Source organism: Microcaecilia unicolor, chromosome 3, assembly GCF_901765095.1.
Source record: "Microcaecilia unicolor chromosome 3, aMicUni1.1, whole genome shotgun sequence".
Taxonomy (NCBI): domain Eukaryota; kingdom Metazoa; phylum Chordata; class Amphibia; order Gymnophiona; family Siphonopidae; genus Microcaecilia; species Microcaecilia unicolor.
Genome location: NC_044033.1, coordinates 335,311,366 through 335,338,746, shown reverse-complemented (window position 1 = coordinate 335,338,746; position 27,381 = coordinate 335,311,366). Strand labels below are relative to the sequence as shown.

General features: G+C 43.9%; 1 pseudogene; it reads left to right on the top strand.

Annotated features, from left to right (window-relative positions):
• Positions 1 to 25,078, top strand: LOC115464720 (annotated as a pseudogene).
• The last annotated feature ends 2,303 nt before the right edge of the window (positions 25,079 to 27,381 follow it).

Below are 27,381 nucleotides of genomic sequence, written 5' to 3'. Positions count from 1 at the left end.
ATGGAAGCTCATCTGGTTCTGATTGTGCTGATGCTTTGTGACATCCTGTGGAAGACGGCTGAGTGTCAGTGCACACTTGGAAACTACTTATCAATACCTGTACGACCAGGTTACCATAGGGATGGGGACATCATGATCGGGGGACTTGTAACTGTAGAAACCTTTCACCTATATCATCATCCATCCTTCACAACTGTTCCCTCATTAGTTGGACAAGTCTTGTAAGTAGCATCCTGGTTTAGTTCCTATATGAGGCAGCCTTGAGGGTTTTAATTTTGTTGGTTCAGTGACATAAACTGCAGATATAACCTGATGACATTTTACTAATTCTCTCACATTAGTTTTTTCCCTTTGAAATGTGCCCTGGGGAAGAATGACCTGCTAAGATTTTCATCTGCTTTATCTGTGAATATTTTCCCTTTAAAACCATTGTGAAAATACACAACTAGATGTGTTGTTGTCTTTCTCAAGCCCTCATACTTTTTGGACAGGTAAAAATATTTTTTTCCCTGGGTCCAATTTTTTTCAATGAACAGAGTGAAAAGTTTTATGACAGTTTTCAATCCTGGATAAATGTATTATGAAAAGTGACCTCCCCACATTTTTCCAAAGCACGTTTGCATTCTGAAGCTGAATTCTATTGAATAGATATCCACCATACTCTCCGTGAAGGAAAAAATTCAAATCTTTTATTGAGGTTCTCCCCTTCTTAATATTCAGCTTTTCATTCTTTTGAAAATACTACTTGTTTGTACCTTATTCAAAGCACATAAGTACATAAGTAATGCCACACTGGGAAAAGACCAAGGGTCCATCGAGCCCAGCATCCTGTCCACGACAGCGGCCAATCTAGACCAAGGGCACCTGGCAAGCTTCCCAAATGTACAAACATTCTATACATGTTATTCCTGGAATTGTGGATTTTTCCCAAGTACATTTAGTAGCGGTTTATGGTCTTGTCCTTTAGGAAACCGTCTAACCCCTTTTAAACTCTGCCAAGCTAACCGCCTTCATTACGTTCTCCGGCAACGAATTCCAGAGTTTATTTACGCATTGGGTGAAGAAAAATTTTCTCCGATTTGTTTTAAATTTACTACACTGTAATTTCATCGCATGCCCCCTAGTCCTAGTATTTTTGGAAAGCGTTAACAGACGCTTCACATCCACCTGTTCCACTCCACTCATTATTTTGTATACCTCTATCATGTCTCCCCTCAGCCGTCTCTTCTCCAAGCTGAAAAGCCCTAGCCTCCTTAGTCTTTCTTCATAGGGAAGTCGTCCCATCCCCGCTATCATTTTAGTCGCCCTTCGCTGCATCTTTTCCAGTTCCACTATATCTTTCTTGAGATGCGGCGACCAGAATTGAAGACAATACTGAAGGTGCGGTTGCACCATGGAGTGATATAACAGCATTATATCATCCTCACACCTGTTTTCCATACCTTTACTAATAATACCCAACATTCTATTCGCTTTCCGAGCCGCAGCAGCACACTGAGCAGAAGGTTTCAGCGTATTATCGACAACAACACCCAGATCCCTTTCTTGGACCGTAACTCCTAACGTCGAACCTTGCATGATGTAGCTATAATTTGGGTTCTTTTTTCCCACATGCATCACCTTGCACTTGCTCACATTAAACGTCTTCTGCCATCTAGCCGCCCAGTCTCCCAGTCTCATAAGGTCCTTCTGCAATTTTTCACAATCCTGTCGCGAGTTAACGACTTTGAATAACTTTGTGTCATCAGCAAATTTAATTACCTCACTAGTTACTCCCATCTCTAAATCATTTATAAATATATTAAAAAGCAGCGGACCTAGCACAGACCCCTGAAGAACCCCACTAGCTACCCTTCTCCATTGTGAATACTGCCCATTTAACCCCACTCTCTCTGTTTCCTATCCTTCAACCAGTTTTTAATCCACAATAGGACTTTTCCTCCTATCCCATGACCCTTGCATTATATATTCCTTTTGCTTTTCTTCTTCTGTCAAGTGTGTCTTTAGTTCCTTCAGCCCCTCTGCATGTGACTTATTCTGCAGACTATCCACCATTTTGCTCACTTTCGTATGAATTACCTCCATCCTACTTGTCCTTTTGTGCAGAAACTTTACTTCAGCTGAGGTCGCCACCCAAGCAACCTGGAGGGGAATTATCGAATGGCGCCGGTGAAATAGGTGGCCGGCGATCTATTTTGGTGGCGCCGCAAACAGCTGCTTAGAACCGTATTATCGAAAAAGATGGCCGTCCATCTTTTGTTTCAATAATACGGTTGGAACCGGCAAAATGCCAGCGCTCGCCGGGTTTGAGATGGCTGCTTTTGTTTTTCAGCGATAATGGAAGCTAAATGCGGCAGCCATCTCAACCCCGGCTAAATCTAAGGCATTTGGTTGTGGGAGGAGCCAGCATTTGTAGTGCACTGGTCCCCCTGACATGCCTGGACACCAACCGGGCACCCTAAGGGGCACTTCTAAAATTTTTTTTAAAATATCCAAATTGCTCCCAGGTGCATAGCTCCCTTCCCTTGGGTGCTGAGCCCCCCAAATCCCACTCCCCACAACTCTACACCATTACCATAGCCCTTATGGGTGAAGAGGGGCACCTACATGTGGGTACAGTGGATTTTGGGGGGGGGGGGGTTGGAAGGCACAACACTTACCACCACAAGTGTAACAGGTGGGGGGGTGGACCTGAGTCTGCCTGCCTGAAGTGCACTGCACCCATTAAAAACTGCTCCAGGGACCTGCATACTGCTGTCATGGAGCTGGGTATGACATTTGAGGCTGGCATACAGGCTGGGAAAAAGTTTTTAAAGATTTTTGTTGGTGAGAGGGGGTTGGTGACCACTGGGGGAGTCAGGGGAGGTCATCCCCGATTCCCTCCGGTGGATATCTGGTCATGTAGGGCACTTTTTTGGGACTTGTTCGTGGAAAAAAAAGTCCAAAAAAAGTGACCTAAATTCTTGCTAAAAACGGCTATTTTTTTCCATTATCGGCGAAAGCCGCCCATTTCTGTTCCACCGATAACCACGACCCAGTCCCGCCTTCACCACGCCTCCGACACGCCCCCGTCAACTTTGGCCGTTTCCGCGATGGAATACAGTTGAAGACACCCAAAATTGGCTTTCGATTATACTGATTTGGGCGCCCACGGGAGAAAGACACCCATCTCCCGATTTGGGTCGAAATATGGTCGTCTTTCTCTTTCGAAAATAAGCTGGATCTTCACCTGTGGCTGATATGAACTTCTGCTAACATTTCAAGCTGCTCCATCATGGGTCTGGGCTCATTTTGTTGCTGTGGATTATGAATTTCCACATGTACTTTCAATCATGCTGTCTCCCCTGATACCACTTCTTCATCCTACCTTCTTTGGCTCCTGAATAATCTTGAATGGGGAGGTTATATTGTTGGTTCAGATGCATATGGATGAGCAGAGAAACAGCAGTGCTAGGTCTAGTGATTAAGGGTTTCTGTATTTTGGTAGGATGTGCATGTATCTGCTGTGGCCTGAGGGCATGGCTGAAGAATAGAAAAAATATGGGAGGAGGGAGAGAGAAGAAAGAAATGCAGCTAATTTCTACTAAACCTGGAGCATGCACCTGTTGGTGTTTGTTATCAGACCAATATATAAAGCTTGTAACAAAGTATCTTCTAACTCTAATCCTAAGCCTTTTTCACTCTTGTCTATTTCTAATGTCTGTACTTCTGTACCTTATACTTTGATGCTAGTTTCATATTTTAATGGTATTTATTGTCTTTAAAGTTCTGTACCTTTGAACTATTACAACTTCCTGGCCTTTGTGTCTGCGGTGGAGGAGATTAACAACAGCTCGGAGCTCTTACCCAACCTCACACTGGGGTTCCGCATTGATAACCCTTATGACAACTTTTTCTTAATGTATAGAGCTGCCATAAATATATTTTCAGGAATGGACACTGCAATCCCAAACTACAGCTGGAAAACATCTGGTCCACTGTTTGCTATCATTGAAAGTCTTCCACCTGAGCTTTCGAGCCAATTTTCCAGCTTGTCCAGGATATACCACTTCCCACAGGTCAGGCATTCCTTAAAGAACATCAACCTTTAGCAGAATGAAACCAAATTATTAACCTTTCACCCTTAACTCTGAAAAACTGTAGAATTTAAATGATGATTCAGAGAAAAATGAACTTCATGAATGTAAATAATGTGTCAAATATGTAGTCAATGGGTTGAGGCTCCCTATGCCCCCCTCCTGGTATTTCTTATAACTTTAGCCTCCATTGCCTCTGGTTCAAACTTTAAGCTAATATGTTTAATATGTATGATGTATTATTTGAACACATGAGTATAAAATGATTAACCCTCAGTGCAATAAGTAGTCTGAGATGGAAATTCCTCGCAAGTAATTTTCCTGAAAGAAACAAACCAAAGTATCAGGTAGCCTGACCTCTACTTCCTGGAAGCAAAGGCAAATTGCTCTGAGTGTTCCCAAGCCAAAAGGAGAAGAAGATCAACAGTCATAGTACTTTCTTTCTTTCTTTCTAACAGATTTTTTGCAATCATATTCAAGTATAACTTGTTTGAAAAGCGATACATTTTACATTACAGTTTCAAAGCAATAAGAAATATAGAAACAAAAATATAAATTCTCACTTAAGTCCACTATTTTGATTCAAGATGGTAAGAAAAATGGAATTTTGTTCAATCAACAATTTCAAAGACATTGATTTGAGGAGTTTGCAGGTTACATAATTCTGTATTATATTAACATATATATATATATATATATATATATATATATAGATAGATAGATAGATAGATAGATAGATAGATATAGATATATATATCAGGAGATATAGCATTTTTAACCATCATTACTTTGCCTAGATGTTAAGAATGCAGTTAACTGAGCTGGTTCGAAAAAAACATCAGGAAATATTTGTATTTTTTGACCAAGAAACAATTTATCTTCATTTTTAAAGTACATTGACATTAGCCAAGACTTATCTGGAGCCAATGCTACTGTCGCTATTAATGTTGTTGGAATAACAGGATCATTATCTGATGATTCAAGTAGTTCAGAAATATTCAGTTGTTGTTCTTGTTTTTTCTGATCATCTTGATCAGGTAATGGCAAGAAATATACTTGAGAGAAAGGAGGAATTACCTCCTCTTTCACACCAAAAATTTCTATAAAATATTTTTTTAACATCTCTCTAGGAGATTTAGTTAGTTATTTGTGGGGAAATTCAAGAATCGAAGGTTGTTACTCCTAGCAGCATTCTCAAGAGCTTCATTTTTTTTTCTCAAGGAAATCAAATCTTTTATCATAGACTCCTGTTGAGTTTGTAATTTTTTAACTTCCAATGTCATTTTTAAATCTGATTGTTCTAATTTTTCTGTGTTATGATCCAAAGCTTTTATATTCTGTTCAAGATTCAACATATCCTGGTTCAATTTTTGTATCTGTGGGGATAGCGATTTCCCTAATCCCACTATTAAAGTGATGTCTAGAGTCACTTCAGTAGGCTTACTAATTTCAAAAGAAAATTTTGTGGGTAGTACCTCTTTTTCCGATATTGTCTCCACGTTCAGACTTGCAACTTCTTCCACCTTAGATGTAATAGGTGATATCGATGTTCCCTTCTGGGCCTTTGGTTCATCAACGGACTGGTCTAACGCCTCCCATCTCTTTTCACCTGCACCATTCTTGGGAAGCAGGTTTAGAGACGCTTCCGTCGGTGTACTACAACCTGTTGGTTGCGGGGGTGGTTTCCTGATGTCGGGGCTGAGTGTCAACTCTAACAGTCATACTACATTTTGTAGCAAACAAGATGCTGACTAAAGATCCTGTTCCAAGTAATGGCAGCTGCTACAGGGTAGGTAGATTTATTCTTTTAACGCTGACTCTAGCCAATGAATTCTCCAGATGGTGAACCTCAAATTAAAGCCACAGTGATACAGAGGTATCATTGAGAGAGTCCAATGTTTAGAAATGTCTATGAGTCAGTCATGTAGCCTGGTGCTAGTCCATAGATAATTCTGTGTATGATATAGCATATCTTGAAGGCTATGTGCGCATTAATTGTTAGTCAGTGTAGTCTTTGTAGGAATCGTGTTTTTTCGTAGATAAGTCTGGCTACTGTGTTTTGGGCTGTCTGTAGTTTTCTTATGATTTGATCTTTGCATCCTGCATAGATTCCATTTCAGTAGTCTACATGGGCTAGCACCATTGTTTGGATCATGTTATGGAATACGAACCTAGGGAAGTAAGGTTTTATGTGTTTGAGTTTCCACATTGGGTAGAATATTTTCTTTGTCATGACCTTGGCTTTGTTTTTGAGTGACAGGTTGGGGTCTATGGTAATGCCTAGGATTTTCAGGTTGTCTGAGATTGGGAGAGATGAGCCCAAGGCATTGATGGTAGTGGGGTGTTTAGTGTTGTGTTGGGATGAGAGAAGGAGACAATGAGGGGCATAATCAAACGTGAACGCCCATCTCCATGTGCGTCTATCTCCGTGGACGGATACGTGAAGGGGCGGGACAGACCGTATTTTCGAAAAAGATATAAGTACATAAGTAATGCCACGCTGGGAAAAGACCAAGAGTCCATCGAGCCCAGCATCCTGTCCATGACATCGGCCAATCCAGGCCAAGGGCACCTGGCAAGCTTCCCAAATGTACAAACATTCTATACATGTTATTCCTGGAATTGTAGATTTTAATAGTGGTTTATGGATTTGTCCTTAAGAAAACCGTCTAACCCCTTTTTAAACTCTGCTAAGCTAACTGCCTTCACCACCTTCTCCGGCAACGAATTCCAGAGTTTAATTACACGTTGGGTGAAGAAACATTTTCTCCGATTTGTTTTAAATTTACTACACTGTAGTTTCATCACATGCCCCCTAGTCCTAGTATTTTTGGAAAGCATGAACAGACGCTTCACATCCACCTGTTCCACTCCACTCATTATTTTATATACCTCTATCATGTCTCCCCTCAGCCGTCTCTTCTCCAAGCTGAAAAGCCCTAGCCTCCTTAGTCTTTCTTCATAGGGAAGTCGTCCCATCCCCGCTATCATTTTAGTCACCCTTTGCTGCACCTTTTCCAATTTTCCAAACCTTTCCTATTAATACCCAACATTCTAATCACTTTCCTAGCCACAGCAGCACACTGAGCAGAAGGTTTCAGTGTATTATTGACGACGAGTTTCTTGATCCGTAACTCCTAACGTGGAACCTTGCATGGCGTAGCTATAATTCGGTTCTTTTTTCCCACATGCATCACCTTGCACTTGCTCACATTAAACAACATCTGCCATTTACCCGCCCAGTCTCCCAGTCTTGTAAGGTCCTTCTGTAATTTTTCACAATACTGTCGCGGGTTAACGACTTTGAATAACTTTGTGTTGTCAGCAAATTTAATTACCTCATTAGTTACTCCCATCTCTAAATCATAAATATATTAAAAAGCAGCGGTCCTAGCACAGACCCCTGAGGAACCCCACTAACTACCCTTCTCCATTGTGAATACTGCCCATTTAACTCCACTCTCTGTTTCCTATCCTTCAACCAGTTTTTAATCCACAATAGGACATTTCCTCCTATCCCATGACCCTCCAATTTCCTCTGTAGCCTTTCATGAGGTACCTTGTCAAACACCTTTTGAAAATCCAGATACACAATATCAACCAGCTCCCCTTTGTCCACATGTTTGTTTACTTCTTCAAAGAATTGAAGTAAATTGGTCAGGCAAGATTTCCCCACACAAAAGCCGTGCTGACTTGGTCTCAGTAATCCATGTCCTCGGATGTGCTCTGTAATTTTGGGCGTCCATCTTTTGTTTCGATAATACGGTTGGTGCCGGGCAAATGCATCGGATTTGGGCGGATTTGAGCTGGGCGGAATCGTTTCTCAGCGATAATGGAAACCGAAGTTGCCCAGCTAAGGGGGTTGCCTGAACTGCCCAGTTGACCACTGGAGGGAATCGAGGATGACGTCCCCTGACTTCCCCAGTGGTGATTAACCACCTCCCATCCGGAAAAAAATAACGTTTCAAACTTTTTTTTAGAGTATGTCCTTTGCTATGCCTCCCTCCCTGTGACAGCAGTTAAGGATGTTCTTCCCTGTAATGGCAGTTGAGAACGTCCAAAATGCCTCCAACACCCTCTTTATTTATTTGGATTGTGGATCACAAGTAGCAGCACTGGGATTTGAACCAACCACCTCTGGATTGCCAGACCAGTGTTCTAACCACTAAGGCAGTCTGCCACTCCTCTTCCTTGAAATTTGGCTGTCCCTGTAGGGGGGCAGTTCATGATGTCCAAAATGTTTGAAAGAAGGACGTCCATGCCTTTGTTAATCCTCTGTTGACACACACATACCTCCCCTACATACTGCACCCCCCCCCCCCCCCACACACACACACAGTGATGGCCAAATTTCAAGGAAGTGGAGCAGCAGGGAGGAGTGACAGACTGGCCTAGTGTTTAGAGAACTGGCCTGGTAATCCATAGATGGCTGGTTCAAATCCCATTGCTGCTACTTGTGATCCACAATCCAAATAAATAAAGAGGGTGTTGGAAGCATTTTGGACGTTCTCAACTGCCACTGCAGGGAAGGACGTCTTCAACTGCAGTCGCAGGGACAGAGGCATAGCGAAGGATATACTCTTTAAAAAAGAAATTTGTAAAGTTGTTTTTTTTCCGGGTGGGAGGTGTTTAATCACCACTGGGGAAGTCAGGGGAGGTCATCCTGGATTCCCTCTGGTGGTCATCTGGGCAGTTGGGGCACTTTTTGGGGATACTTGTTCGTGAGAAAAAAAGGTCCACAAAAAGCGGCCCAAATTCTTGCTTCTGGCGCCCTTCTTTTTTCGATTATCAGCCGAGGGCACCCATCTCTCCTCAGCCGATAAACACGCCCCCAGTCCCGCCTCCAACACGCCCCCATCAACTTTGTCCATTCCCGCAACAGATTGCAGTTGGAGAAGCCCAAAACTGGCTTTCGATTATACCGATTTGGGCGCCCACAGGAGAAAGGCACCCATCTCCCGATTTGGGTCGAAATATGGGTGTCTTTCTCTTTCAAAAATGAGCTGGATTGTGTTTTTTCTCTGTTGAGTTTTTAGCTTAAATGCTGATGCCCAAGATTCCATGAGTGTCATGTTGTTTATGATTTCATTGGTGATTTCTGATGGATTCTTTTTGAAAGGTAAATAGATTGTGATGTCATCCACGTATAGGAATGGGTTTGGATAACTTCCTTGTTAAGTTCAGTTATCAGTGCTGATTGACTTGTTAGCTAATTATGTTGCTCTTGCAAATCCAGATTACAACCAGATTTACACGTGCAACTTAGGTCACACTATATAGAATCCGTAGGATAATACATATGTCTAGTAACAGTATAGAAATGATTAGAAGAACCGAATCATTACATACTCAAAACTATCTCTCTGCTTTCTTAGACCGAGGCAGGTTGAAATAATTCCCTAGGCATTGCTCTTCCCCTGAGTTACTTGGAGACTCTCTTTGAGTAAGGAAATAGTTTCAGGATGGGGCAGGCCAGACTTTTAAGACTCCTGATCCTTTACCAGCACTCCCAGAAAGAATGAACTGACCCAGAAACAGATGGATCACAGTGGGCTGTGATAGATTATAATCTGTGACAGAAATACCCACTCCCCCAAATGATATCACTATAATATGCCTCTGCTGCATTAGAAATTGTGAGAATCCTGTATTGGAATCCAAATTCTTGCTAGAGATGAGGAAAGAGATGAACATAATATTGCCATACTGGGACAGACTGAAAGTCCATCAAGCCCAGCATCCTGTTTCCAACAGTGGCCAATCCAGGTCACAAGTACTTGGCAAGATCCCAAAGCTATCCAAACCCCGCTAAGCTAACAGCTTTTACTACATTCTCTGGCAAAGAATTCCAGAGTGTAATTATACATTGAGTAAAGAAATATTTTCTCCAATTTGTTTTAAATTTACTACTTTGTAGCTTCATTGTGTGATCCCAAGTCCTAGCATTTTTAGAAAGAGTAAACAAGCGATTCACGTCTACCCGTTCCACTTCACTCATTATTTTATAGACCTGTATCATATCTCCCCTCATCCATCTTTTCTCAGTGCTGAAGAGCCCCAGCCACTTTAACCTTTCCTCATAGGGAAGTCGACCCATCTCCTTTATCATTTTTGTTGCCCTTCTCTGTACCTTTTCTAATTCTACTATATCTTTTTTAGATGTGGTGACCAGAATTGCACAGAGTGTTCGAGTTGTGGTCATACCATGGAGCGATAGAAAGGCATTATAACATACTCATTTTTGTTTTCCATCCCTTTCCTAATAATTTCTAAGATTCTATTTGCTTTCTTAGCTGCCGCTGCACATTGAGCAGAGGGTTTCAGCATATCATCAATGATGACACCTAGATCCTTTTCCTGGTCAGTGACTCCTAATGTGGAACCTTTCGTTATGTAGCAATAGTTTGGGTTCCTGTTTCCCACATGCATCATTTTGCATTTGCTCACATTAAACATCATCTGCCATTTAGATGCCCAGTCTCCCAGTGTCTTAAGGTTCTCATGCAATTTTTCACAATCCTCTTGCGATTTAACAACTTTGAATAACTTTGTGTCGTCAGCAAATTGGGTTACCTCACTAGTTATTCCCATCTCTAGATCATTTATAAATATGTTAAAAAGCAGCAGTCCAAGTACAGACCCCTGGGAAACCCTATCTATCCTTCTCCATTGAGAATAGTGACCATTTAGCCGTACTCTGATTTCTATGTTTTTAACCAGTTTTTAATCCACAATAGAACACTACCTCCTATCCCATGACTTTCCGATTTCCTCTGCAGTCTTTCATGAGGTACTTTGCGAAATGGCTTTTGAAAATTCAGATACACAATATCGACCGGCTCACCTTTATACACATTTGTTCATCCCTTAAAAGGAATGTAGTAGATTGGTGAGGCAAGATTTCCCTTCACTAAATCCATGTTGGTTTTGGGGCTCATTTTCAAAAAAGAAAAACATCCAAAAAATAGCATAAATCTGCTTTTGGGCATTTTTTTTCACAAAACATCCAAAGTGTTATTTTTGAAACCAATTTTTAGATGTTTTTCTATGAAGTCCATCAGAAGTGCATTCAAATCACAAGGGGGTGTTTCAGGAGTGGGTTAAGGGTGGGATCTGGGCATTCCTAACACATGGACATTTTTCTGCCATAATGGAACAAAACAAAAACATTCAGGGCTATAAGTTGCACGTTTTGGTCTAGACTTGTTAACGACTAAGTCACAAAAATGTGCCCTAAATGACCAGATGACCACTGGAGGGAATCAGGGATGACCTCCCCTTACTCCTCCAGGGGTCACTAAACCCCTCCCAAAAATTTGATTAAAAACATTACTTACCAGCCTCTGTGCCAGCCTGAGGTCCATTAGAGCAGCATGCAGGTCCCTGGAATAGTCTAGTGGTAGATGCAGTGCATTGCAGATAGGTGTACACAGGCCCATACCTCCCCTTACCTGTTACACTTGTGGTGGAAATTGTGCCCCCTTCACCCTTAGGGCTATTGTAGTGGTGTACAATTGGGGGTGGTGGGTTTTGGGGGGCTCAGCAGACAGGATAAGGGCGCAACAGTGAGATGTGTACATGGGAGCATTTATTTGAAATTCACTGCAGTGCCCCCTAGTGTGTCCCGTTGCTCTCCTGGGATGTCTGTGTGGCCAGTCTACTAAGAAAGCTGGATCTTCCTACATCCCAATGGCTTGATTTTGTGCGTTTTTACAATAGTCTCTGCCATTTTGCCAGGCACTGATGTCTGTAATTTCCTGGATCAGCTGTGGAATCCTTTTTAAAAATCGGCATTATATTGGCCACCCTCCAATCTTCTGATGCCACGCTCGATTTTAAAGATAAATTACATATTACTATGCTCTAAGTATTTGACATGTGAATGAAATATGATCTTTTCATGACAAAGGTGCTGATAAATTCAATCTTTTATTTTCAGCAGATCAGTTACACCTCAGGAAATCTTGTCATGAGCGATATGGCTATGTTTCCTTATTTCTACCGGACTGTTCCCAGTGAGTTGCACATCTGTGCTGCAATAGTCAAACTATTGAAGCATTTTGGCTGGACCTGGGTCGGTATCATTGCATTTGATGATGAAAACAGCATAAGGGCTGTGCAAATCCTGAGAAAAGGAATTGAGCAAAGTGGAGGTTGCATTGAATTCATAGTAACCTTACAACAATCCCGTTCACTCAGGCTTCAAAAAGCAGATATTTTAGGCACCTTCAGTACATATTCAACTACAGTGATTATTTTGTATTGTAATAAAGACTACAGAGAGCTTATGAGATATACAACCTTTTGGGACGCACCGGGAAAGCTCTGGATCATCACAGAAGAATGGGGATTTTTCTTCCCCTCATACAGTGTTGATAGAAAAAACACCTTAGCATTTGCTATTGCAAAGAAGACTATTCCAAGCTTTCACAAATTTGTCCGTGAGGCGAATCCTGCCATGTTTCCAAACGATTCATTCGTACAGATGTGGTGGAAGGACATGTGTAACAACCAGTGCCCCAAGAGCATCCGAAGATCCTGCAGCAGTGATGAAACATTTTTTTACTTCTCACAGTGTGACTCTATAAACTCTGGGGATAGTTATAACATTTACAATGCTGTGTATGGCCTGGCACATGCACTGCATAACATGGTCACTTCAGGTTCTGGAAATACCACCCTGTGGAGTGCAGAAAGTGAGAGATTTTTAGATTTTCTGCCATGGAAGGTAATATCCTATGTTAGAAGAATGATATTTTCAGAAAGAAGTGATGGTATATGGTATATGATTGCCCAGATTACCTTCTCCTGAAGCAGGTTATTTATTTATTTATTTATTTGTTACATTTGTATCCAGGTAACAGACAAAAGAGGGGAGACTCGCCTCAAACTTGTGCAATACAACAGTAATAAAGGAGTGAGTCTATTCACACAAAATATTGTGCAGGGAAAAAGATTAGAAAGAATGGGGGAAGTCCTCAGAAAAGGTGACACACAGCAAGACTGCTGGAATTGTTTCAAAAAGAAAAGTCACTGTGCTTTCTTCAGTCATTGGTCTTAAACCTCCCCCCCCCCCCCCCCCCCAGATTCCTTTGGGTGGACATCTTTTTTTCAGAATTATTTTTTAAAGATATACTCAATATGCTTCAACAAAATTGTAGAGACTGAAAAAGAAGAAAAGACCACTTAGCCGGTTGCAGCATCGCGGGTAGGCATCCATACCCGGGATAAGGACGCTGAGCAAACAATTGCTGCTCTAGTGGATCTTTATAAAGCCATTCGATGAATTGGGCTGGCTCCCGGCTCAACACTCAGCTGCTGCATTGTTGAGTCAGGAACCAGCCTGCGAGGATGACCAAAGTTCACGGGGGCATGTCGGCACCATAGCAAAGGCAGCTCTGGGGAGTGATTAAAAGATGAGCGACTCGGGCTGATAATGGAAAAAAGAAGGGTGTCCCTGATGAGCACTTGGCCGACTTTACTTGGTCCATTTTTTTCTTGCAACCAAGCCTCAAAAGGTGCCTGAACTAACCAGATGACCACCAGAGGGAATCGGGGATGACCTCCCCTTACTCCCCCAGTGGTCACCAATACCCTCCCACCCAAAAAAAAACTTTAAAACATTTTTTGCCACCCTCAAATGTCATACCCAGCTCCATCACAGCAGTATGCAGGTCCCGGGAGCAGATTAAGTGGGTGCAGTGCACTTAGCCAGGCAGACCCAGGCGCAGCCCCCCTACCTGTTACACTTGTGGTGGTAAATGGGAGACCTCCAAAACCCAACCGAAACCCACTGTACCCACATGTAGGTGCCCCCCTTCACCCCTTAGGGCTATGGTAGTGGTGTACAGTTGTGGAGAGCAGAGTTTTGGGGGGGAGGTTGAGGGGGCTCAGCACCCAAGCTAAGGGAGCTATGCACCTGGGAGCAATTTGTGAAGTCCACTGCAGTGCCCCCTAGGGTGCCCGGTTGGTGTCCTGGCATATGAGGGGGACCAGTGCACTACGAATGCTGGCTCCTCCCATGACCAAAGGGCTTGGATTTGGTCATTTTGAGATGGGTGTCCTCGGTTTCCATTATGGCCGAAAACCGGGGACGACCATTTCTAAGGTCACCCATCTCAACATTTAGGTCGACCTTCTCTAAGGTCGACCTAAATGTTGAGATTTGGGCATCCCCGACTGTATTATCGAAACCAAAGATGGCCGCCCATCTTGTTTTGATAATACAGGTTTCCCCGCCCCTTCGCAGGGCAGTCCTGCGAGGACACCCCCATGAAAATGTGGGCGCCCCGGTCGATTATGCCACTCCACGTTTGCTAACAGAATGTTAGGAGATGAAATAAAGAGGACTCTTAACGTTATTTCAGGTCGGGTACTTGAAATCAGCCCTGGGCAGTTGAGGCTCAGTTGTTTAAATTTCATCTTTGAGTAGTCATGTCCCCTTTTTTAATTTCTTTAGGCAAAGTTATTTTGGCCATATTCGAGAAAGACCTATGTTGATTGCGGAATTATTACTATTTGATGGTGAACTACCAATAAATGTTCACTGATTTAACTGATGTTATGCCTAAAATGTTTCTTACTATATACAAACAAAATTAAGGGGGAAGAAGGCCATGTTTTATAAACTTCAAAAACAAGCTCCACCCTAATGTTGCTTCAAAATGAAAACATGTCCGTAAAATGTGTTTGAAGTTCGGAGTTCATACCTGCAGTGAGTTTCATTAATAAAATGTCTCTTGTTTTCATTAGCTTCATCATTATCTGAAGAACCTCCACTTTAAGAACATTCTGGGTGAGGAAATCTTTTTTGATGAGAATGGTGATCTCGCCATTGGATATGATATTATCAACGTTGTCATTCTATCTGATGGGACACGGATTAAAGAAATTGTTGGAAGTTATAACCCTTATGCTCTTCCAGATCAGGAATTTACCATCTATGAAGAGGCGATCATGTGGGAGAGCACATTCAACGAGGTCAGATTTGAATACAAGTTAAGCTCATCGCACTGGCATTTAATACAAGTTAAGCTCATCGCACTGGCATTTAAGGCCCTTCACTCTGGGACAGCCCCCCCTTTCCTTACCTTACTGCTCTCTTTTCTCCATACAACCCTTAGTTCAAAACTCCAAAGGGGGCGTGACCATGGAACGGCAGGACAGGTCAGGGGCATTCTCATAAATTACACGTGATTTTATAGAATACCTGCATTTGTACATCTAATTGCCATCAGTTGGGTGCCAGCATTTACATCAGACTTTAGCAGGTATAAATCCTCACATCCAAAGTTAGGTGTGAAATGTGCATTAAGCTAATATTCTGCAAAGTGCCCCATTAAAGAATACTGGCATATAGCATGTATTATTTCAGTGCCTATCTTTAAGAACGTAAGAATAGCCATAAAAGGGCAGACCAATGGTCCATCAAGCCCAGTGTCCTGCTTCCAACAGTGACCAATCCAGGTTACAAGTACCTGCAGAAACCCAAATAATACCAAGATTCCATGCTATCAATCCCAGGACAAGCAGTGTCTTCCCCATGTCTATCTCAATAGCAGACTATGAACCTTTCCTCCAGGAACTTCTCCAAACCTTGATTAAACACAGATACGCAAACCACTTGTCTCAAAACACTTAGCCACCTGCCTCCGGCTACCCTGCGGACACCTGGAACACAACTCTGGTCCACCTGCACTAGCTCCCTCCTCCCACCGCCTGGGTCACAACCATCTCTGGGTGAATCTGCTGCTCTCAAATAAGTTTAGCTCACAGAATACACCAGCCTAACTTTAAATAGATCAATTAACAATATTTTATTTATTTATTAGGATTTATTTACCACCTTTTTGAAGGAATTCACTCAAGGTGGTATACAGTAAGAATAAATCAAACATAAGGAATTGGAGGAAGGAGGTCATAGGGCTGACTTTGATTCAGCTGATTGGCTGCTGGCAACTAGGAAGTGAAATTGAACTTCATATGACCACGGCAAGCAGCAAGTAGAGTTAAATGAGTGGTTGCGACCGTTTCAGTGCTGTGTTGCGGTCTGAATCCTAATTTGGATTTATGGAGGATTGAGAATTTTCAAAAGAGGGAGTAGCGTGATCAACAGGACTCTTCCAAACATCCAAGGAGATGTGATAATGGAGTAAAAGTCTTTAATCAATACTGAAATAGGACTCGACTTCTCAGCATTCTTGGTCAATATTGCTTTACCCAGAGTTGTACTTCAGCTGCCACTGTGAGCTTTAATGGTCAATCAGCATCATTAGCCTTTCTAAAGAATTATTCATGTGACCCCTGATATAGGCGATACGCCGAAACACAGACCATGTCAGGTCCCTTAATATTTGCATCAATAAAGTGTTTCTCCATAACATCTCCAGTGGTAGATTCATGCTTTGATCAGCCTTTTCTCTTTCCTGCTTGGTCAATACACAATTACAGCAGTAAAAATATTCAAATAACAATACAAAGTACTACTTACAATGTCAGCACAATATGTAATAGAACATTTTAATTGACAGTGTAGGGTATAAGCAAAGATGGAACATATGGATAGGTAAGAGAGTAAGAAGAATTAGAAAGTAAGGCGACTAATTTAAAGAAAGGTGCACATGAGGTCAGAGAGATGGTTAAATATTATCTCAGCTAGGGTAGAAGTGAATGAACATGTCCTGCTGCAGGATTTGCAGCCTGAATCATTCCTTGTGTGTGTGAGTGAGGTAACAAGTTAGTTCTCCAAAGACAAGCAGGCTGATATTCTCACAAGTGGGTGACGCCACGTCGGCCCCGGAGGATTTTAAAGCAAAATCTAAAAATCTCTTCTACGGCGTTCCGTCGCGCGAGCGATCGCACTGCGCATGTGCGCACACCTCTTCCCGCTCGCCGTGCGGACACGCCCCTCAGTTTTTCTTTTTCCGCGTCTGAGGAGACACGGAGTTCGTTAGTGCTTCGTGTTTTCTTCAGGTCCTCGGAGTAAAATCTCTTTTTTATTTTACCCTTTTTGGGTGTTCTTTATTTTTTCATTTGATCCTTTCATGACAGGTTCATTGTGGCTTATATATACAGGTACTTTTTTGTACCTGGGGCAAGGAAAAGTTAAGTAGTTGCCAGAGTCACAAGGGGCTGTGCCTGAAAGGAAAACAAAGCATATAAGCTTCTCTTTTTCTTTTTTCTTTTAAAAGTGCTGGCATATTGTTATCTGTGGGCTCTCTCTCGCCAGCAAACTAAACAAGCCCACATTTTTAGGATCCATTTATTAAAACTTTACAAATGGCTCTCCAGAGCTGTGAGAGCCTGCTCCAGCACACCACTGTCTTTAAGCCCCACAAGTGGTGAAGGTGTATGTCACAGGAAAAACCAGGAACCTAAGCAGGTGCATCCCTGGTCAGCCACTGAATGGGCAACCTGGTGACACAATATCAGTGGTGTAACCTTTGAAGTGAGTCTCCACCCGCCTCGGCGCCTCCTGCTATGCAGGTCATTCGGGCGCATTGGAGGATGTGTCTTGGGCCGGATCATCTCCCTGTGAAGCGCAAGTAGTGTCTCAAAGACGAGACGTATTCTACTCTGCCAGGGATGCCCAAAGGAGATCATTCTGGAGTCCGACAGAGACCGATGCACGCTGGGTATAGTTATGCATCGAATAGGTCTCCACCTGCCTCGGCGCCTCCTGCTTGGCAGGTCATTCGGGCGCATCGGCGGATGTGTCTTGGGCCGGATCATCTCCCTGTGAAGCGCAAGTAGTGTCTCAAAGATGAGACGTATTCTACTCTGCCAGGGATGCCCAAAGGAGATGCCCAGAGCTTTGCTCCCTCGGTTATGGAGGTATCCGGGCTTCAGACATCAGTCGGTGCCGAGAGCGTTGCTCCCTCTGTTATGGAGGTATCCTGGCATTGGACGTCGATGCACCGGTACATCGGTACCAGGTATCATCGGTGCCGTGGATACCATCGGTGCCGGGTGTCATGGGTACCGTCGGTACCGAGGAGTATCGATACCAGGAACATTGGTACCATGGTCGGTGTCATGGGTCCCGTCGGTACCGGGTATCATCGGTACCATGGGTCCCGTCGGCACCGGGTATCATCGGTACCATGGGTGCCGTCGATGCCGAGTGTCATCGGTGCCATGGGTGCTGTCGGTACCGGGTATCATGGGCACCATCGGCACCAGGTATCATGGGCACCATCGACTATCGGTACCAGGTATCATCGCCCATCGGTACCGAGTATCATGAGTGCCATCGGTACCATAGTATCAGGTATCGTCGGTACCGTGGATACATGGGTATCAGGTATCATGGATGCCGTCGGCACATGAGTACCATCGATACCAGATATCACATTGGTACCAGGTGTCATGAACACCGTCGGTGCCATGTGTACCATCGGTACCGTCTGTGCTGTTGGTGCCGGATATCATGGGTACCATCGGTACCACATGTCATGGCTACCATCGGTACCAGGTATCATGGGTACCATCGATACCAGATATCATGACTATCATCGGTACCAAATACCATGGGTACCATTGGTACCGGGGGCCATCGGTACCATGTGTATCATCGGTACCGTCGGTGCCATGGTCTAGCAGTCTGGTTTCGATTCCCTTGCATTTCAAGACTTTGTCCTTGGCTTCGGGACCATGGGTACCATTGGATGCCATGGGTGCTACCGCCTCCTGCGGCATCTAGCTTTTCACCTGGTCTCCTTCACCGATGCTGCCTCTGGTATGGGTGTTCGCACCCTACTGGGGCAACTTCTCGACCCGTAGTAGCCTCCATATCGGACGCGTTTGGATCTGAGCTGCTCTGTTTGAGTAGTTAGTTCAGTTCAATGATGGTCATCTGACATTACAGTGGAGATTGTGAATCCCAATGCCCAGATGCTAGAGGTCCTGGACTACTATCTTCACCTGAGTCTTCTGCACTCAGAACAGATAGGAGTTCTAAGAACTTACTTCGGCGCCCCCGGGGCCAGAGCATACATCCTTAGCCTCTTTTGGAGAATGGCGTACCAGGCTGGCATGATTGCATCCAAAATCAAGTCTTGTCAGATCTTTACGAGCATTCCCACCGGAGTAGGCTAAACCTTTTCACCAAGTGGTCAGGTAGCACACGGTGTGTCGCAGGTTCCTGTCCAAGGGCATTTTCGACACTTGTAATGTAACACCTAGATTTCTGCTCTAGGTACAGTGATGCGCAGACTCTCGTGACTGTGTGCCTCTCTCCTGGAGGAGGAGACTCAGCAGAAAACTGTAGATATGCTGTGCATACACTTCCTCATCTTGGAAGTTCTTTAGAGAGAAGAGTAGTTTTCCTTGTGCCTTAAGGGGTCGTACCTATACTCCTACTTCTCGACAGCCGGTTCGGGCTATGCCTCAGCACGCTCGTTCTAGTCAGCGGCGTGCACCTAATCAGGCCCCTGCAGCTATTCCCCAGGAACCAGAGGGGTTTTTGACTGGCTCCAATTCAGTATAGCCACTAAAAAAAAAAAAAAAAAAAAACAATGTCTGTACCGGCCAATCTGCCTGTCGGGGGGGAAGTTTAAATTTTCTCCACCAAAGGTGACTTCTTTTATCCTCCAACCGGTGGGTTTTTTCAACTAATCCGGTTAGGATACATTCTCAATCTGGAATCAAGCCCTCCACATTGTTCATTGGAAGCTTAATCCTTTAGCTTCCATCAAAAGTCAGTACTTGCAGAGGAACTCTCTGCTTTTCTCAGCGCCAATGCAGTCGAGCCCGTTCCACCAGGGCAAGAAGGGTTGAGATTCTATTCCAGGTCTTTCCTTGTGGGTTGCGACCCATCATAGACATAAGGGGCCTAAACAGATTTGGTTCAGGATGCTTTCCCTGGGCATCCTTCTTCCCATACTTCAGGAAAACGATTGGTTATGCTCTCTGGATTTACAGGATACTTATACTCTCTTTGCATCCAGAGTATGTTTTTTTCCTAGTGCCTGGCTGTTGTTGCAGCGTATCTTCATGGACTGGGAGTGCATGTGTTCCCTTAACACGATGATTGCCCGTCTCAACAGATTACAGCACAGTACATATTGAGACTTCTAGACACATGGCTTCCACAGTTCATGTAACTCCCATGGCACTTTTGCACATGACATCCGCTCAGTGCATCCTAGCTTCCCAGTGGTATCAAGTTTAGGGTATCTAGAGGATGTAACCCAACTGTTCGCCAGTCTTCGGAATTCCCCTCAGAGGTGGTTAATTCTCTCTATTTGATTCTGAGGCACCTTACTCAGTCAAAAGCTGCTGACGAAGGTTGCATCCCTCCTGGCTATCCAACCACATTATTTCAATTCAACAAACAATCGGGTTGTGATGTACTCGATAACAAAGGAGTACTGGATCTTGCCCTCTGAGTCAGGATGCCATGCAGATATAGCGGTGGGCCCGCAACGCGGCATGTTTTCTCCAAGCCACTTATCTAATTGGCGTAAACAGCAGTCTGGCCGACAGGCTGAGCAGGATAATGCTACAGTTGAGCATGCCTATAGTTCGAAAGACCCCTCAGTGGATCTTTTTGCTATTTAGTCCAATCGCAAAGTCCCTCAGTTCTGTTTCAGGCTGCAGGTTCACGGCAGGCTACCATCGGATGCCTTTCTCCTTCTTTGGGAGACAGGTTTTCTGTATGCGTATCCTCCCATACATCTGGTGGAAAAGACTTTGCTGTTTCTCAAGCAAGATTGTGGAGCCATGATTCTGATTGCTCTTTTCTAGCTGCGTCAGATAGGATTCCCTCTTCTTCTGGAGTTGGAATGTTTTCCAGCTCTCATTACGCAGAACGAGGGGGCACTTCTACATCCCAGCCTCCAATCTCTGGCTCACACGGTCTGGATGTTGAGAGTGTAGATTTCGTTGAGTTTTCCAGAGTGTCTCCCGACTCTTGCTTGCTTTCAGAAAAGATTTCACAAAGAGGTGTTATTCTTTTTCATGGAAGAGGTTTGCCGTCTAGTGTGACAGCAAGGCCCTAGATCCTGCATCTTGTCTTATACAGACCTTGCTTGAGTTCTTTCTACACCTGTCTGAGTCTGGTCTCAAGACCAACTCTGTCAGTATTCATCTTCGTGCAATAGAGCTTATCATCAACGTGTGAAAGGTCAGCCTTTAGCTGTCCACTTCACGAGAGGTTTATATCTCCCCCAATATTGAGAGAATTCCTTGTATGTGTCTAGGGGAGATTATTTCTGTTGGGCTTAGCACCCACAGTAATTTTGACAGTTGGCTCTTATGCTTCGGTCAGAGTTCCTATCACTCCTTATCCAGTATCTTGGGGTCCCAATGTCGTTTTCATCCAGCTGCTGCAAGCTCAATTCGGGCCACTGGATTCCTGCCATCTGAAGTATTGGACCTGGAAGGTCCTTTTCCTTAGTGGCTGTTCCTTCAACTCGTAAGGTCGGTGAGCTTCGGTCTCTAGTAGCTCAAACGCCTTACCTTACTTCTCATCTTAACAGAGTAGTTCTCTGCATGCAGACAAAGTTCTTACTGGTGCTGGTATCAGAGTACCAGCTGATCCAGTCAGTTGTCTTGCCAACATTCTTTCTCCCTCATCTTACAAGCCCTGCGAAAGCAAGCTCCGCACTTTTTGCGTGGAGCAGACGAGCTCCCTCGGACGGTCCGCCCAGGTGTTTATTTCTTTTAATGCCAGTTGCTGTCGGAAACCGCATAGTTTCTTCTTGGCTAGCAGTTTGCATCTCCTTCATTTTTGTCCAAGCTGGACTGACTCTAGAGGGCCATGTCACGGCTCACAAAATTAGAGCCATGGCTGAGTCGGTGGCTCATCTAAGATCAGTCACTATTGAAGAGATCTGCAAAGCTGCGGCGTGGTCATCAGTCCACACATTCACATCTTACTACTGCCTTCAGCAATAGCCGACTCGTCAGTCGGTTTGGGCAGTCGGGGCTGCAGAACTTCTTTAGGGTTTAGAATCCAACTCCAACCCTCCTAAGCCCATTTTTGTTCTGTTCCAGGCTACACTCATTTAGATGTTTCTTCTTTTCAGGTCAATTTTATTCTGGCCTCGCCGTTGCGAGACTCAATTGACCACTGTTTGTTGTGTTGTGTAAGCCTGGAAGCTAGGGATACCCCACTTGTGAGAATATCAGCCTGCTTGTCTTTGGAGAAAGAGTAGTTACTTACCTGTAACAGGTGTTCTCCGAAGAGAGCAGGCTGCATATTCTCACAAACCCTCCCACCTTCCCCTTTTGGAGTTGTCTCCTCCATCTTTTGGATTTAACTGAGGGGCGTGTCCGCACGGCGAGCGGGAAGAGGTGTGCGCACATGCGCAGTGCGATCGCTCGCGCGACGGAACGCCGTAGAAGAGATTTTTAGATTTTGCTTTAAAATCCTCCGGGGCCGACATGGCGTCACCCACTTGTGAGAATATGCAGCCTGCTGTCTTCGGAGAACACCTGTTACAGGTAAGTAACTACTCTTTACTTCTTTCATTAAAGGCCTGGTTGAAGAGCCAAGCTTTTACCTGCTTCCTGAAGTAGAGATAGTCTTGTGTTAAAGTTAGACCTGCTATTTCTGCAGTGTAATTTAATATCAATGGGTGAGTTATCTGGACAGTACCTGAATAGTATTGATATCTGTATAACATTAGGCCCTGCTCCTAGAACACTCTTGCTGCATCTTTTACAGATCAAGACAAATTTTGCAACAAGGAAGAAAAAAATCATAGTGTAGCTGAATGAAACTCACTCTGTTAGCTAAATGATTAAAGAAACAAAAATACATATACGTAAATAACCAATGGTGAGCAAATCCATTAAGAAAATATTCCGTCATTGAGGTAGAAAAGTAGGTTAAAAAGACATCACCTAAAAGTCCTTTTCTCATAGCCCCTTACGAGGGGACGAAGAATTCAGAGTTATTTGAGGAAGCAGAGGTATTTTCTCATACTTTTAATCAACCCATTAAGGGTGACCAGCACAGAAACATTGCTCAAAACATTCCCCAATCAGCCTGAATGACTGATTCCAGGTCAAACCTACTTCATATTATTTATATTTCCAATCAAAATAGAGCTCATACTGATCTCCATATTCAACTGAATAGCTTGGTAATGAGCTGAAAAACTAAATGGAAAAAATGCTCATGTTTAGACAGAAAAGTAACATTGCATTAGAAAAGTCATAATCCAGTATTGCCTCAAGTTAATCAGTGTCTTCTCAATCCTCAGACACCTCCAGAGTTCAGATGCAGCCCAAGTTGCCCTCCTGGGTTCAGGAAATTAACCAGGGAAGGAAAGCCTGTCTGCTGCTATGACTGTATCCCCTGTCCTGAGGGAGAGGTCTCCAGCCAAACTGGTGAGTGATTTCATGTTATAATGTGTCAGGCATTGAAGACCCAAACAAAAAAAAAACACAGCACCACGGGCCTTTAAAAATGGAACACAGTTCTTTAATGAATGAGCCTTGACAAAAAGACCCGACACGGGCCGTGTTTCGGTGACTAGCACCTGTGTCAGGGGTCACAGTGATGACGTGGAAACCTTGGGGAATAACTCAAATAAATTCCTCTACAATATATTATTCCTTACCCCACGTCTCATATAGTAAAAGCTACAAAGCACCAAGGCACTTTCACTTTCTGTATCCATTTTTAAAGGCCCGTGGTGCTGTTTTTTTTGTTTGGACTTTAGTTTGGACTTCGTTCCCTCTCTTTTGTTATATCCAAGGCATTGAAGACCCAACATGGGTCAACAAATTTGCATGCACTCCTGACTTTTCCAAAACATCAACACAGCTGAGCACATCCTGATCTGGATGTCCCAATCGCAATCTCAGTATTCTATGAAAAATGGGTCTTCGCATGTCCTAGTGGAATACCTTGTGTCTAATCCAAAAAATGTGCTGGATACTGCTAGCAAAACTAATCACACCCCGATTGGATAAGACATTGGAATCCTTTAAAAAAATCCATTTCAGATGAAAGTTCATCTAAAAGATAATTCTCATTGTTCATTATTTGTTTAATGTTTGCTACTGTCTGTCATTTTGAAACAAGCTTTACTATAAAGGAAAAGTTACTGTCCTATAACTGCTGCTATTTGTGAGATAATGGGAAAATAATTTTCATTCTCAGATATAGACACTTGTACAAAATGCCCAGAGGACCAATGGCCCAATCAGAAGAGGGATGCCTGCATCCCAAAAGTGATATCCTTCCTGACCTATGAAGAGCCTCTGGGGATAACTTTGACTTTTGTCTGTATTTTCTTAATTCTCATTAATACTGTCATTTTGGGGATCTTTATTCATTACAAAGACACCCCTATAGTGAAAGCCAACAACCGAGACCTCAGTTACATTCTCCTCATCTCACTCATGTTCTGCTTCCTCTGCTCCTTGGTATTCATCGGTCACCCTGACAACATGACCTGTATACTCCGACAGACTGCCTTGGGATCAGTTTTTCCATTGCTCTCTCCTCTATATTGGCAAAAACCACCACTGTGGTCATGGCCTTTCATGCCACCAAGCCTGGAAACAAACTCCGGAAATGGATGGGTTCCAGGATCTCAATTTCTGTAGTCCTTTTCTGCTCCCTTATTCAAACTGTTCTTTGTCTTGTCTGGTTGTTCACTGCTCCCCCGTTCCCATATCTTAATATGAAATCAGAAATTGGAACAATACTAACTGAATGTAATGAAGGGTCAATACATGCATTTTACTGTGTTTTGGGTTACATGGGATTTCTGGCTGGTATCAGCTTCATCGTAGCTTTTCTAGCAAGAAATCTCCCTGACCGGTTCAATGAAGCCAAGTATATCACCTTCAGCATGCTGGTGTTCTGTAGCGTCTGGATCTCCTTCATCCCAACATACCTGAGCACCAAGGGCAAGTACGTGGTGGCAGTGGAGATATTTGCTATCCTGGCTTCTAGTGCTGGACTCCTGGGCTGTATCTTTTTCCCTAAGTGCTACATTATTCTGCTGAGACCTGAAAGGAACAGCAGAAAATTCATATAGAAAAAACTAGAATTATTAATAAAGGATTTATTCATTTAAATATTGTTTTCAGTTGATGGGCAAGTCCAAGTTGAATATCCTTTTTTTTACCCAGAAACTGCATCTTTGGTTGAGACGATCCTAAATTTCATATATTTTATAATATAACTGAAATTAGATACACAATTTCTATATATCATTAAGTAGATATACTGGTGAATAATAAATAAAGTTGTTGTAATTATCTTTTTATTGTAATAAATTCATTTCTGAGTCATTCTTCACTGAATGGGGTAACACTTGGGGCTAGTTAGGAAAGGGGATGGGATTTGATATACTGCCTTTCTGTGGTTACAATCAAAGCAGTTTCCATATTATATACAGGTAACTATTTTGTACCTGGGGCAATGGACTGACCACCAGGACGCCTGCTGCAAATCCTAGTGCTGCTTCTTATAACATAGTAGATGATGTCAGATAAAGACCTGTACGGTCCATCCAGTCTTCCCAACAAGATAAACTCATAGCAAATGGTATGATGTGATTCTACATATCTACACTTCATCTTCATTTATCTTTCAGGGCATAGACTGTAGAAATCTGCCTGACACTGGCTTTGTTCTCCAACTACTGAAGTTGTCACTGAAACCGCACTCCAGTCCAGTGGCATAGCTAGGTGGAGCCACGGGGGCCTGGGCTCCCCAAATTTCTTCTGGGCCCCTGGTTTTGCTGGAGGGTATGCTCAGTTTCACTAACAGGAGAGTGCAGGACATGAGGGGAAGAGAGAGCAGGGCAGACAATGCGGAGGCGCCGGAGACCGGCGCTGGATGAAAACTTCACCCCGCCAGCCAAGGTATTTGCAGTGTGCAACTCACCGGGGTAAGGGGTGGTGAGGTAGCGGGGCGGCTACCAAAATGTGCCCCCCCTTTCCGCAAGGTCTGGCTACACCCCTGCTCCAGTCCATCCAAATCTGTCCAGCTACGATCAGGTCACAGCCATTTAAGTCATTGTCTGCCATCATTTTTCTATGTTACTAAGAGAGGCATAATCGAACGGGGGTGCCCATCTCTAAGGGACTACGGAAGGGGCGGCACTGACCCTATTATCGAAACAAGATGGGCGCCCATCTTTCGTTTTGATAATACGGTCCAGGCCACCCAAATCCCAACATTTAGGTCGACATTAGAAATGGGTGAACTCGGTTTTCGCCAATAATCGAAAACGAGAGCGCCCATCTCAAAAACAGCGAAATCCAAGGCATGTGGTTGTGGGAGGGGCCAGCAATTGTAGTGCACTGGCCCCCTCACATGCCAGAACACCAACCGGGCACCCTAGGGGGCACTGCGGTGGACTTCAGAAAAAGCTCCCATGTGCAGAGCTCCCTTACTTTGGGTGCTGAGCCCCCCAACCCCTCCCCCCAAACCCACTACCCACAACTGTAAACCACTACCATAGCCCTTAGGGATGAAGTGGGGCACCTACATGTGGGTACAGTGGGATTCGGGTGGGTTTTGGAGGGCTCACATTTACCACCACAAGTGGAACAGGTAGGGGGGATGGGCCTGGGTCTGGCTGCCTGAAGTGCACTGCAGTGCTCACTAAAACTGCTCCCTGGACCTGCATACTGCTGTGAGGGAGCTGGGTATGACATTTGAGGCTGGCATAAAGGCTGGCAAATAATGTTTTAAAATTATTTTTGTTTAGGGTGGGAGGGGGTTGGTGACCACTGGGGAATACGGGAAGGTGATCCCCGATTCCCTCCGGTGGTTATCTGGTCAGTTTGGGCACTTTTTTGAGGCTTGGACCTGAAAATAAATGGACCAAGTAAAGTCGGCCAAATGCTCATCAGGGCCACCCTTCTTTTTTCCATTATCGGCCCGGAGCGCCCATCTCTTACCCACGCCCCAGTCCCGCTTTCGCTACGCCTCCGATACGCCCCCTTAAACTTTGTCCGCTTTGCGACGGACTGCATTTGAGAGCGGCCAAAATCGGCTTTCCATTATGCCGATTTGGCCACACCTAAGAGAAGAGCGCCCATCTCCCAATTTGTGTCGGAAGATGGGCGCCCTTCTCTTTTGAAAATAAGCTGGTAAGTTACCACCTTCCGCGAAAGTCTATTCTACATACACACCACCCTCTCTGTGAAAAAATATATTTCCTGACATTATTCCTAAGTCAGTCCCAGACATTTACCCCGGATTCTGTATAGTGCGACCGGAATTGCCACTTTACAGGCAATTATTGACACTAATCGGCATTAATTAGAATTAGCACACAGAACTTGCCAAGTGTATTCTGTAAAGTTCTACTCTTAAATTCTAAGG